The sequence below is a fragment of the Myotis myotis genome, unplaced genomic scaffold (assembly GCF_014108235.1).
Source record: "Myotis myotis isolate mMyoMyo1 unplaced genomic scaffold, mMyoMyo1.p scaffold_m19_p_12, whole genome shotgun sequence".
NCBI classification, from domain to species: Eukaryota; Metazoa; Chordata; class Mammalia; order Chiroptera; family Vespertilionidae; genus Myotis; species Myotis myotis.
The window spans coordinates 13,886,833-13,899,262 of NW_023416316.1; the positions used below are offsets into that span (position 1 = coordinate 13,886,833).

Sequence of the window (12,430 nt, forward strand, 5' to 3'; positions counted from 1 at the left end):
TGGATCACTTGTAACAGAAGCAAACAGAACATATTGAAGAATATTGGGAAACTCCTGGAATGGAAGGAGCACTTGAATAATCAGGCTTTGGGAGACAGAAATCGGGGCCACCCCAGGCCAAAATGTGGACATCTCCTTAGAGCCTGCCTTCTAGATGACACCGCTCCTGAGTACTTATGGCCAAGTTTCCCTTCTCTCAAGACACAAATTCTTGGAAGAGTCCCTTAGGTCAGCCTGTAGTGGAGTCAGGGTTAGGGGTATGTGGATGGGGCCAAGTGAAGGGCAGTCTAGCTGGACCTCCTGGGGTGTGGGAAGGGTAGTTCCTCCAAAGAAAGAGAGGGGCTTCTATCAAAAGATGGGGAGGAATGCCTGGCCTGTGTGGCTCAGTGGTTGAGCATTGACCCATGAACCAGGAAGGAGGTCACAGTTCCATTCCCAGTCAGGGCACATGCTATGGTTGCAGGATCGATCCCTAGTAGGGGGCATGCAGGAGGCAGCCAATAGATGATTGTTTCCATCTCTTTCTCCCTCTCCCTTCCTCTCTTTCAAATTAATAAAAAAATATTTTTAAAAAAGATGAGGGAAAGATGTGTTGTGCAGGCAAAACCACAGCTGTTTGCTACACATTGTAATTCATTTGAGAAAGATTGTCAGCTCAGGCAGTTATATTTCTAAATATTTTGGCATTTAAAGGAGCCATTTAGTCATCTGGAAAATGCAAAGTAGTGGAAAAATGCAGTATCATGTGGTAGAAAGAGCTTATAATGGAACTAGGAGAGCAGGTTTTGTTTTTTTTAATATTTGCAGATGGTATAATCCTATGCTGAAAACTAAAGCAAATTAACTGAAAAGCTCTTGGAAACAACAGGATTGCTCAACTAAGTATCAAGTTTCTAACTAGCAATAAAAATAATGCAGTATAATCAATTAGAAAAAAAGCATAACAGAACTAAAGATGTTATTCAAATTAGCCACCAAGGCAATTTGTAAAGGATTAAATTCAGCAAAAACTGCAAAGGGTCTGAGATTCTACTTGGAGACATAAAGGATGAAGGGTGGGAAGACTTGTGATTATAAAGATATCATTACTCTCTAAATTTATTTATTCAGTGCAGAAATCTCAGTAAAAAAATAAAATCACCTCAGCCAACTAAAATCTTCATTACTTTTTTAACTTGAAAATATGAGTGTAAAATTCATAGGAAAATTGCCTGACCTTGGATGTCAGGCCCTCATAACCAACAAGCTTCCTTCCAAGGAACAGGGCCTGGGTCAGTGATGGCGAACCTTTTGAGCTCAGCATGTCAGCATTTTGAAAAACCCTAACTTAACTCTGGTGCTGTGTCACATATAGAAATTTTTTTATATTTGCAACCATAGTAAAACAAAGACATATTTTTGATATTTATTTTATATATTTAAATGCCATTTAACAAAGAAAAATCAACCAAAAAAATGAGTTCGCGTGTCACCTCTGACACGCATGTCATAGGTTCGCCATCACTGGCCTAAGTTTTGACTCTGGCTCTGCAAGTAATGTAATCTTTTCGGGCCATAATGTCCTTACTGTGAAGTGGGATAATCATATCTTTCTGCTTACAGAGCTGAAGCAAGCTGAGAGAAAATATTTGAAATAGTTTTATAAATTGTAAGGCACTCATCAAGCTATAATACAGTTTTCTAAAAATCCTCCAATAACGCCAGATAAATTCAACATTGTGAATTTAACAATCACAATGAGAAATATTTTCTTTTAAAAAAATATATATTTGCCGAAACCGGTTTGGCTCAGTGGATAGAGCGTCGGCCTGCGGACTGAAAGGTCCCAGGTTCGATTCCGGTCAAGGGCATGTACCTGGGTTGCGGGCATATCCCCAGTAGGAGATGTGCAGGAGGCAGCTGGTCGGTGTTTCTCTCTCATCGATGTTTCTAACTCTCTATCTCTCTCCCTTCCTCTCTGTAAAAAAATCAATAAAATATATTAAAAAAAAAATATATATATATATATTTTATTGATTTTTTTTTACAGAGAGGAAGGGAAAGGGATAGAGAGCTATAGAAACATCGATGAGAGAGAAACATCAATCAGCTGCCTCCTGCACACCCCCTACTGGGGATGTGCCTGCAACCAAGGTACATGCCCTTGACCAGAATCGAACCTGGGACCCTTCAGTCCTCAGGCCGACGCTCTATCCACTGAGCCAAATGGGTTAGGGCGAGAAATATTTTTATTGCTCTCATTTTGCAAAAGGACCAACCCCTTTTCTCTCATTAAACACAGTTGATTAGTAAATACTTGATTCCTTCGGAGGAGAGAGAAAAGCTAATGTGAGCTGTTTATTGCACTAGAGAGGCAGCCATTGGTGTGGCCACTCCCAGGTCATGTGAACTGAGCAAGATGCTCATGCTTTCTAGCACCTCCTCTGCTCCACCCTCCTTACCCTGAGTTATCATTATCTTCTGTAGAATGAAAGGTTAGGGACTTCATGAAGTTTGAGAACAAAAAGCCTGGAGTCCTCACAAATCTCAGTTTGAACCCTGGTGCCAGCATTTACCTTGAACAATTCATTTTTTCTTTTCCCAGGTTTAAAAATCTATCAGACAGGATGATAATATCTATCTCATCAAGAAGACCCGAGGCTTAAATGTACATACAAACTGCCTGGAACATAGTAAATGCTCAATAAAATGGCAGCTGTTGTAATTACCATAATAATACGATTATATATGAATATTATTATTCTTATTATTGCTACTACCTCTAAGGCCCTTTGCAGCTCTGAAATTCTAGGATAATATGTCAGAGTAAAGCTAAAACAGGAAGAAAAGAGAAAAGATTTCCTTATTAGGACTTGAGTCAGTATTGCAAGTGGGACAGTTTTCTAGAAGACAAGCCCGTGTGCTCACAGAGCCTTATTTAACCTTGGTGACTCACAACCAGAACTCACGGCGCCCTGTCTGCTCTGGAAAAAGGGGGGAGAGTTAGACAAAGCCAGATGGGGTTGAACAGGGGAAAATCCTGGCCTGGGAGCCTGCAGCTGATGACTCCTCAGAGAGCCTAGTAGTCCAAGAGTTTTTAACTCTTATAAAATATATTGAACTGAGGATTTTTTTTCTGCAATTAATTTTTGAGATAGACACCACTGATGGCCAACTCAAAGCTGCTATGCCTCTCTCCATCCTTGAGGGCAGAATCCTGATGTGAGTCAGGAGAGAAGGATGCAGCCTCAGGGCAAGGGCTAGGAGGAAGTTTGATTATTCTTGCCGGTGATTGGCTTAGGAATGGCCATGTGACACCATTCTGGCTAATGAGATAGGAGGGGAGTGTACTCTGAGGCTTCTGGGAAAATTTACCTCATTGTTAAAAAAAAAAAAAAAAAAAAAAAAGACATGCCCTACCTGTACTTTTCATGGGACTACAAAAACAGTACAACCACTATGGAGGGTGTATTAGGTTCCAGTTGTTACAAATTACCACAAACTTGGGGACTTAAAACAACACAAATTAGTCTCTTAAAGTTCTGGAGGTCAGACGTCTCACTGGGCTGAAACCAAGATGCTGACAGGATGTGCTCCATCAGGAGGCTCTAGGGGAGATTCTGTTTCCTCCCCTTTTCCACCTTCTAGAGCTTCATTCTTTGCATTCCCTGGCACATCTTCAAGACCAACAAGATAGTATCTTCAAAACTCTCCCTGCGCTATCTTCTTAAGGCCTTCTCTCCCATGGTAACCTTTCCCTCCGCCTCCCTATTATAAAGGAACCTTACAATTGTATTTAGAGTTTGCCTAGATAATCCAGGATACTCTCCCTCTCAATATTTTTAACTTAATCACATCTGGAATCTCTTTGCCATAGAAAGTAACATACAGGAATTAGGATCTGAGTATCTGTGGGAGCCATGAGTCAACTCTTCCTCCCTCCCTCCCTCCCTCCTTCCCTCCCTCCCTCCCTCCTTCCCTCTGTCCCTTCCTTCCTTTCTTCTTTCCTTTTTTCCCCTCTCAATCCCTCCTGTGCACCCTCCCTTCCTTACATCTTCCCATAAGCATTTGTTGGTTCCTGCTGTGGTTCAGACCCTAGGCTTGAAACTAGGGATTAAAGATAAACGAGATGTGGTTACTGTTCTGAAAGAGCAAAGCAGGGGAGACAGATGTATCCACAGCCAAAAATGGACATAATGTGGATGCATCACAGAGGGGGGAGGACATTTAACTGGACCTCGAAGGGTAAGTAGCATCACCAGACAGAGCTAATGGGGAAAAGAAGGACATCCTGGCCAGAGGGAAAGAGCAAATGCTTGGGAAGACAAGAAAGCATAGACGGCTGGTAGGGAGGGTAGGGGAAAGGTCATGGTGTCTAGGAAAGAGTGAGAGCAGATGAAGTTGGCGCTAGATCAGAGAAGGCCTTGAAGGTGGTGCTAAGAAGCTTGGAGGGTGCCCGGCCAATGTTGGTCAGTGGTTGAGCATTGATGAATGAACCAGGAGGTCACAGTTCAATTCCCAGTCAGGGCACATGCCCGGTTATGGGCTTGATCCCCAGTGTGGGCGTGCAGGAGGCAGCTGATCAATGATTCTCTCTCATCATTGATGTTTCTACTTCTCTCTCTCTCTCCCTTCCTCTCTGAAATCAATGAAAAAATACATCTAAAAAAAGAAGCTTGGAAGGTGATAGTGGCTGTTAAAGAGTTTTAAACAGGAGCATGGTAGGATCCTGTTTGTAAGAAAGATCCTTTGGAAGCCATCTTGTGGTGGGTGGTTAGAACAAGGTTAGACTGGAGAGGGCCCTGCGTCCAGTTAAGAGACGGTTGCAACACTCCAGACCAGAGATGATAAGGTAGGATGTGAGGCAATGGAGGTGGTGAGGGGGGAGCCATTGCACAAGCAATTTAGAAGATAGATTTGATAAGAGTTGGCAGTGGAAATACCTGCAGGGTGATATTTAGGAGATGTGGAAGAATAAGGATGAAGTGGCACCTGCCATTTTAATTCCTTCCCAAATAATGTGACCTTATCTTCCATTCTTTTCAGAGGATATATTTATATTATTATGATCTCTCTCTCTGAAGCTACCTTCTCTCTTTTTTATTTATTTTTTATGAATGGTTCTTCCTGATTTTAGTGAGCCGTAATGGCTTTTTCTTCCCAGCCCCTGTTTCCTGGTGCCTGGTTCCTCCATAAAGATCTTGGTGAAAACTAGCCATGCCCGGGGACTTTCCACTGGTCACCTGTGATTGGGCCCGGTGGGCATGTGTGCAAGCTGGGCCAGTCAGAGTCCTCTGTGGTCTTGAAACTGGGTCAGAGAATATGGCTGCTACTCTCTGGAAAAGAATTAAAAAGTAGATAGCTGTTGGCTGATGGTGCAAGTGGCTGTTTTTTAAGAAGCGAAAAAAGCTGTGTTTCAGTGAGTGGGAATAACAAAGTATAGGCTCAGAGAAACATGAAAGAAGTAAAGAGGGCCATATGTGTTCCCACCACACTCGAGGCCCTGATTCCTCCTGATCCTGAGGCAGGATGTTTCTACCTGTGGGGTTCCTTTTGCTTTAGCTAGCTCTGGCCAACATTACTGAGCCCAAAAGCACTTTAATATTTTTGTCTACAGAAGCTATTACAAAAGTCACACACCAGTGATTGCATCTTCCAGAAGTGCCTTTGTGTTCATGCAATTTACTCTCCCAATACTTCCCTTTTTTGTTTCTTGTTTATTTTTTAGAATAAACTTTTAAATTGAAATATAACATACACATAGCTGATGTTCATTGTTAAAAGACCCATTTGTAGTTATTTTTTAAGTCACTACTCAAAAGTACTAGGTAAATAGAAGGCAAATTAATCAATTCTCCCCCAAACATTTACTAAAAGAATTCTCAGTGCCAGTAGGTAATGGGGAAGTGGAGATGAATAGCATCCAGTCTGTATCATCCAGAACACACAACCTATAGGGGGGTGGGAAGATGGGTGTGGACAAGGCAAACAAAGTATTTGACAAATTCTAAAGTAGAGCATTTATTTGACAAATATTTATTTAGTGCCCAATACGTAACAGGCTCTGTGAAATAGTCTATGGCAGGAAGTCAGTCTCACGGACCCTAAGTGCTAATGGAAGTATCCTATATAATAAAGATCTAATATGCAAATGGCCGTCACACCCTCACGCCCTCGCGCTGGGGCCTGGGGACCTGAGGCCGAGCCAGGGGACCTGAGGCTGTGCCCCCCCGCCCTGGCGTCGGGGCCGGGGGACATGAGCCCGTGCCCCCTGCCCCAGCACCGGGCCGGGGGACCTGAGGATGTGCCCCCCCGCCCTGCAGGGCTTGACGGGGGTGAGACTGGCTGGGTCTGGGTCTCGCATGATTTCGAAGCTCGCGTGTATTGGTGAGCGGGGACTTGACTCTGGGTCCTGTGGTGCGCCCCAGACTCTGACAGGAGGGAGATTTTCATATACATTTTACAAATTTTCTTTCATCTCTGACACTTCTATTATAGAGAAAGGGCAAATAGCAATATTAAAATATTTCCTCTAATTAATTCCCTTTTAATGTGCATGAATTTTGTGCACCAGGCCACTAGTAGTATATAAAAAGAGATGTGGCCCTGAGGGGCCAGGAATGGGGAAGATGGCATTTGAGCTGGGCTTAGTATTGAGGCAGGTGGAGAAGGTGGAAAGGGGTATTTTATGGTCAGGAACCAGCATGAGCAACGTATGGGAGAGCAATGGTTCAAGAACATGGCTGGGAGCTGAGAGAAGACCTCATGACCAGAGGTAGATTATGAGTTGGGAAGCAGGGCAGTGGCAGGATATGAAGCTGGATGACACCCTGGGGCCAGATCACTAAGAGTCTTAAGTGCTATGTATGGCACAGATATTTACTGCTCACCAAATATCCATCTACTCCCCACATTTCCCAGTCTCCTTGCAGCTGGAGGGAACCATGTGGCTAGTTTTACCAATGTGTGAAAACGTGTCAGTTCAGGGCTAAAGTATAAAAAAGCAAGCTTTCCTAGGAGCTTACACATTGCCACAGTGACCAAGGAGGCTACACATTCTAAGTGGTATAGCTCCTTGATATTGACCCTTCCATTAGTCTGGGTCCGTGAGTGATTATGTGGAGCATATGTACCATGTGTTAAGCCATTAGGTTTTGGGGGTTAATTTGTTACTGCAGCATAACTTAGCCTATTCTAACTAATGCACCAAGTTGAAAATTTTGGAATTTAATCTAAAGATGGAGAGTAGCCCTCAGAAAGTTTTAATCAGATGAGTAATATGCCAAATTTGCCAGACCCTGCCATCTACATTGTCCCTATTTGCATGTAACAGCAGTGTCATTATCTACTGTCCCATCTCAGGAGGATTTGACCTTGTTCAGTTCAGCTCCCACTTTTCTTGTTCCCTTTCCCCCACCATGCCCAGAGCTTTCTTGTCACCACTCCACTGGGTCCAGGTTTTGCCCTGGGGCATATATCACCTGGAGTAATAGGGCAGGTTCACGTTGAAGGTGTATGGTATGGATGGGCATCTCTCCAGCTGGGCAGGCATCCAGTGAGTTACCAATGCTACTGGAGTGACCTGTTTATTCACCAGTTGCCTACAGAGGCACAATGTATATGGACAAGTTTGGTGCAGGCAAGAGGACGTTCTCTTTCTGGTCATGGCTGAGCGAGCTGTGGCCATGACTTACTTCTTCCCCATGCCTTGTGTCCCTTGAAGCCGTCATTGCTAGTACCATTCACCTGGCTCAGTTGAGCTTCATGTCCTCTTCCTTTTTGGTAAACTGCCCCAGATCAGCTCCCATGCCAGTGCAGAGCTTGTGGTGACTTTCTGTCGCTTTCTTCTCCTCTTGCTATTCTCTGATTCCTTCTACTTTAAGAAAATCTTTCCCCTTTTCTGGCCTCTTCCATGGTACTTCCTTCTCTCTCTCTTCTGGTTCCTCTGTTCTTCTCTAGTTCTTAATAGACTGTTGATCTACTAAATCTAAGGCCTGGTTCATCAGCAATTAATACAAACAAACCCAAAAAGAATAGATTTCCCTTTCTTTAAGCGTAGGGAGGGCTCAACATTCAGACTGTACAATAAGTGAGGAAAAATAATTGCTCTAAGTTGGCAAGAAAAGGGAGGCAACTTCAGACTGTTTTTAGTATGAAAACAAATTGAACCTTCACATCCTGCCACACATATAATAGCAGGATTTGGCCTCCCCCCAAACAAGCCACTTGTTCTAAAAGCTTTCAGCCTTACACCATTGTAGAGAGCCATCTCCGGGCTGGAGGTCCATTCTCCTTACTTATTCTTATTTAGGCCCTTCTCATTCCCTTTTTCTCCTCCCAGTTCCCAATGCCCCCAACTCCTGCCCCTGGAGTCCACCCCAGAGGAGATAAAGAATTACTTAAAATCAGAATTACTTTTTCACCTGAAGAGATCGTCCTTTACTTTCTGATGGTTCGGACCTTTCCCTTCCAGACTGGGCTCTGAGCTTTGGCTTTACACAACCATGGAAGAGGCCATAAAAGGGGAAAGATTTTCTTAAAGTAGAAGGAATCAGAGAACAGGAAGAGGAGAAGAAACTTCTCAGGGTTTCCCCCCCAAACACAGGAGCAGTTTTCTCCAGAAGATGAATTCTTCTGCCATCCCTTTAGTAACAGCACATGTAGCAATATTTTTGTGTCTCCACCACGTGTGTTTTCTGTGAATTATTGTTATTATTTTGACTAGAGAATACAGTCACATGGTTTAAAATTCAAACACAATAAAGGGTATGCACAGAAGAAAAAAATCTACTTTCAGTACCTATCTACCTGCCACCAGTACTCTCCCAGAGGTGGCCAATGTTACAGTTTCTTATGTATCCTTCCACAGTGTTTTACACAAGTACAAGCAAACACATACATCCTATTCTTTCACTATTTTTTACTTTTCACACATGCTACATTGGTTTATACCTTGCTTTTTTTCGGTTAAAAATACTAATGTTGCTTGGGAAGGGAATGCCCCCATCTTACTACATAAAGAGTTTTATCTTTCTATGGTATTCAGTATATGGGTGTTGTATAATTTATTTAAATAATCTCCAGTCACATTTATGTGATTTCTTGTGTTTTTACTTTAAGCAGTGCTGCCCTGATAATCTTAGATATTCCATTTTGCACATTTTTTTTAGTATATCTGTAGAAAAAAAATTCCTGGAGATGGAATTGCTGGATCAAGAGAATGACAAGTATTCTAAATGCCTGTCTTTGGCTTGTTCCAAATTACAGTCTTGCCAGCCATTAAGAGACATTCCCCCCCCCCCCCCCCCGCCCCTCCAATAGAAAACATGTATTTCTAGAAAAACCCTCTAGGGCCATCTAGGAGTTGGATAGGAGGGAGAGGACCTAGTAGTGCCTATGAGGGAGATGGTTTGTTGTAGGAAAAATGGGGCAGGGGAGATTCATGCTCTTTGGGGATCAGAGGTTCTCTGAAGGTGAGGCTCTGGAAGAACCAAGAGCTCACCAGACACAGAGAGGAAAGTGTCTTGCTGGCTCTTCCTGGGAATTTAATCTGAAGAGATAATTTTGGGCCCTGGCTGAGTGAATAGGTTGGAATGTCATCCCACACCAAAAGGTTGCACGTCTGATCCCCAGTCACGATGTGTACACAAGGCAACCGGTCGATGTTTCTCTCTCACCTCTCTTTCTCTCCCTCTGTCTCTCTGTAAAATCAGTCTATATATATATATATATATATATATATATATATATATATATACTGATTTTACAGAGACATCAGTCTATATATATATAGACTGATTTTACAGAGACAGATTATATATATATATAATTTGGGGAGAAAAGCTGTATGCCTGAGGAAGTACCTTGCAGAATTACCAATAAGAGTAAGGAATAGAACATCATTTAGTAATGGTTAAGTAATGATATTCTATAGAAAAGCAAAGTAGAACAACAACAATAATATCAGCTATTGTTTATTAAGAGTTACTATGTGTCAACATTGGATTAAATATTATTTAAAACCCCATTTAATCTTTATACCAACTCTCTGCATAAGGCACTATTATTTCTAATTTACAGGTGAGAAAATGGAGGATCAAAGATGACAAGTAACTTGTCAAAGGTAACATAACAAGGAAGTGGCAGAGCCAGGATTCCAAAAAGGGGTGTGTGACCCCACAGCCTGCACTCTCCAATTCACTAGAATGCCTCCTCTCAAGAGCTCTGGGAGAAGTGTCATCGGAGATGAAGAGGTTACAGGTGAGAAAACAGAGGCTCAGAAGGATATATGGCTTTTTGGGGAGGAAATATAAAGAGTATATCACAACCTAGAAAAATGTTTGCTAAATAATGAGAGAAAAAGCTGGTGTATAATTGTTTAAATATGATGATCACACCTAGAAAAAGTAGAAATACTTGTGGGTGTGCTGCCTACCCACCCAAAATATTCTAGGGAAGTCCGGGGTTTAAAGTTTCTGGTGGTTGTCTGTCTTCTATCAGTGCTATGATCTGCCTAGGAAAGTTGGGGCATTATGGTTACTTTATGTACAGCTAAAGACATTTAAGTAGTGACTGTATTTTTAATACCATGAGTGTTTATTATGGAACAAACACTGTGATGTGATATAATAAGAAATACATATTTTGGGTTTTATGTTCTGTTAGTTGGTCTTTGACCCCTGTTCCTGACACAGAGTGCCTGAAGTCCTTGGAATTCCTTGGGTGATAGGAGCATTTATTGTTCTGATGAGGAGACTCTTGATGGCCTCCTGATAGCTTCATGGTGGGGTCTGGTCACCAGAAAGACCAAGCCATGATTAGAAACTTAGAACTTTCAGCCCTACTCCCCATCCTCTGGGAAGGAGAGAAGAACTGGAGGTTGAGTTAATGATTGATTGTGCCTGTGTGATGAAGCCTCCATAAAGTCCCTGAACTATGGGGTTCAGAGAGCTTCTGGGTTGCTGAACACACAGAGGTGGCACCCACAGAGGCAAGGAAGCTCCACGCCCCCCCTCCACACCTTGCCTGATGCAGCTCTTCCAACTGGCTGTTCCTGAACTCTGTCCTTTATAATAAACAGTTACCCTAGTAAGTATACTCTTTTCCTGAGTTCTGTGAACCATTCTAGCAAGTTTGGAAACTCAAGAAGTGGGTCACGGGAACCTTTGATTTGTAGCTCTTCGGTCAGAAGTACTGGAGGCCTGGACTTACGATCGGCCTCTGAAGTGGAGGTAAGGACAATCTTGTGGGACTGAGCCCTGAACATGTGGGATCTGATGCTATTTCCAGGTAGATAGTGTCAGAATTGAATCGAATTGTTGGTGTGGGAGAAACCCACGTATCTGGTGTCAGAAGTGGAGTTCTGTGGGAGTAGTAGAAAAGAAACTAGTTTTCCCTACACACACACACACACACACACACACACACACACACACTCTCACACTCATACTTCAGTGTTGCTACAGTGACTCAAACTTTTTCAAAATAGGAAACTCAGAAACCCCAAGGGGTGATATTTGATACAAATCTAGAAGGTTAAGGAAGCAGACATTTTGCGAGGATATCTTAGCCTTCCTAATTAATGTAAATTGATATCAATGTCTTGCCTATTCATTAAAAGGCTACTACAGTCATTAGATTTCTGTGGTGATTGTTTTTTAAAGGTTAGCCTTGACCAACTCCATTATAAGTTGTTTTCAGCAGTACAAGTGCACAGAACCAAGGCAAGAGCCTTATATTTATTTCAAACAGTGAAAGTAACAGCTATTAATTGGTTATTTCAGAAAGGTCAGTTGGAATTCCTTTATGTAATCATTTGTTCATCCTGCCTTCATGTTAGTTCTTCTCTGTACTCATTCAGTTCCTTCATTTATGCATTTATTCCACATTGACTAATCTGTTGTGTGCCAGGTTCTGTGCTGGGCACTGGGAGCATAATAGCAACAAGACTTGGTCCCTGCCTATAAAGGGGTTGCTGGTAGGGCTAGAAACATAAACAGATGAATATAACACAGAGTGATGTTTCATTTCAATTCCAGAAGTGTGTGTTGAGGTCTGCTCTGTCCGGGGTGCTGTGCTGGGCACTTTCATAGGCAGTAAAGAATGAGATATCTGGCCCTGCCCTTAGGCTAGTGGGGAGCCCACTAGCCCATAGGCTAGTGGGGGAGACAGGAAACAACCTGGTAACTAAATTATTACAAAACCATCATTTCTGTGGGGGGGTTAAACAGGTTTCTGGTATGAAGAATAAGAGGACAGGGGAGCCTATTTTGGCAGGATGGTCCAGGAAGTGCTATGATGAGTCATCACAGGGAACTCTGGGAGCCTGGAGGGGCAGCTAATATGACATCCTCTGGAAGAGTCAGGAAATGCTTTGCCAAGGGGCTTCCCCAAAAACGGAGTCTGAAAAGGTAGGGAAGAGTTAAATAAGGGAATAATGTCCAGATGGGCA

The 12,430-nt window shown here is 42.7% G+C and overlaps 1 long non-coding RNA gene across 1 annotated transcript in view; it reads left to right on the plus strand.

Annotated features, from left to right (window-relative positions):
- Positions 1–10,230, plus strand: part of LOC118667119 — a 32,715-nt gene extending 22,485 nt beyond the window's left edge. Inside the window, exon 3 of the long non-coding RNA XR_004971163.1 lies at positions 10,060–10,230. This is a non-coding gene — a long non-coding RNA (uncharacterized LOC118667119). The remainder of the gene's footprint in view (positions 1–10,059) is intronic.
- Positions 10,231–12,430: the final 2,200 nt, after the last annotated feature.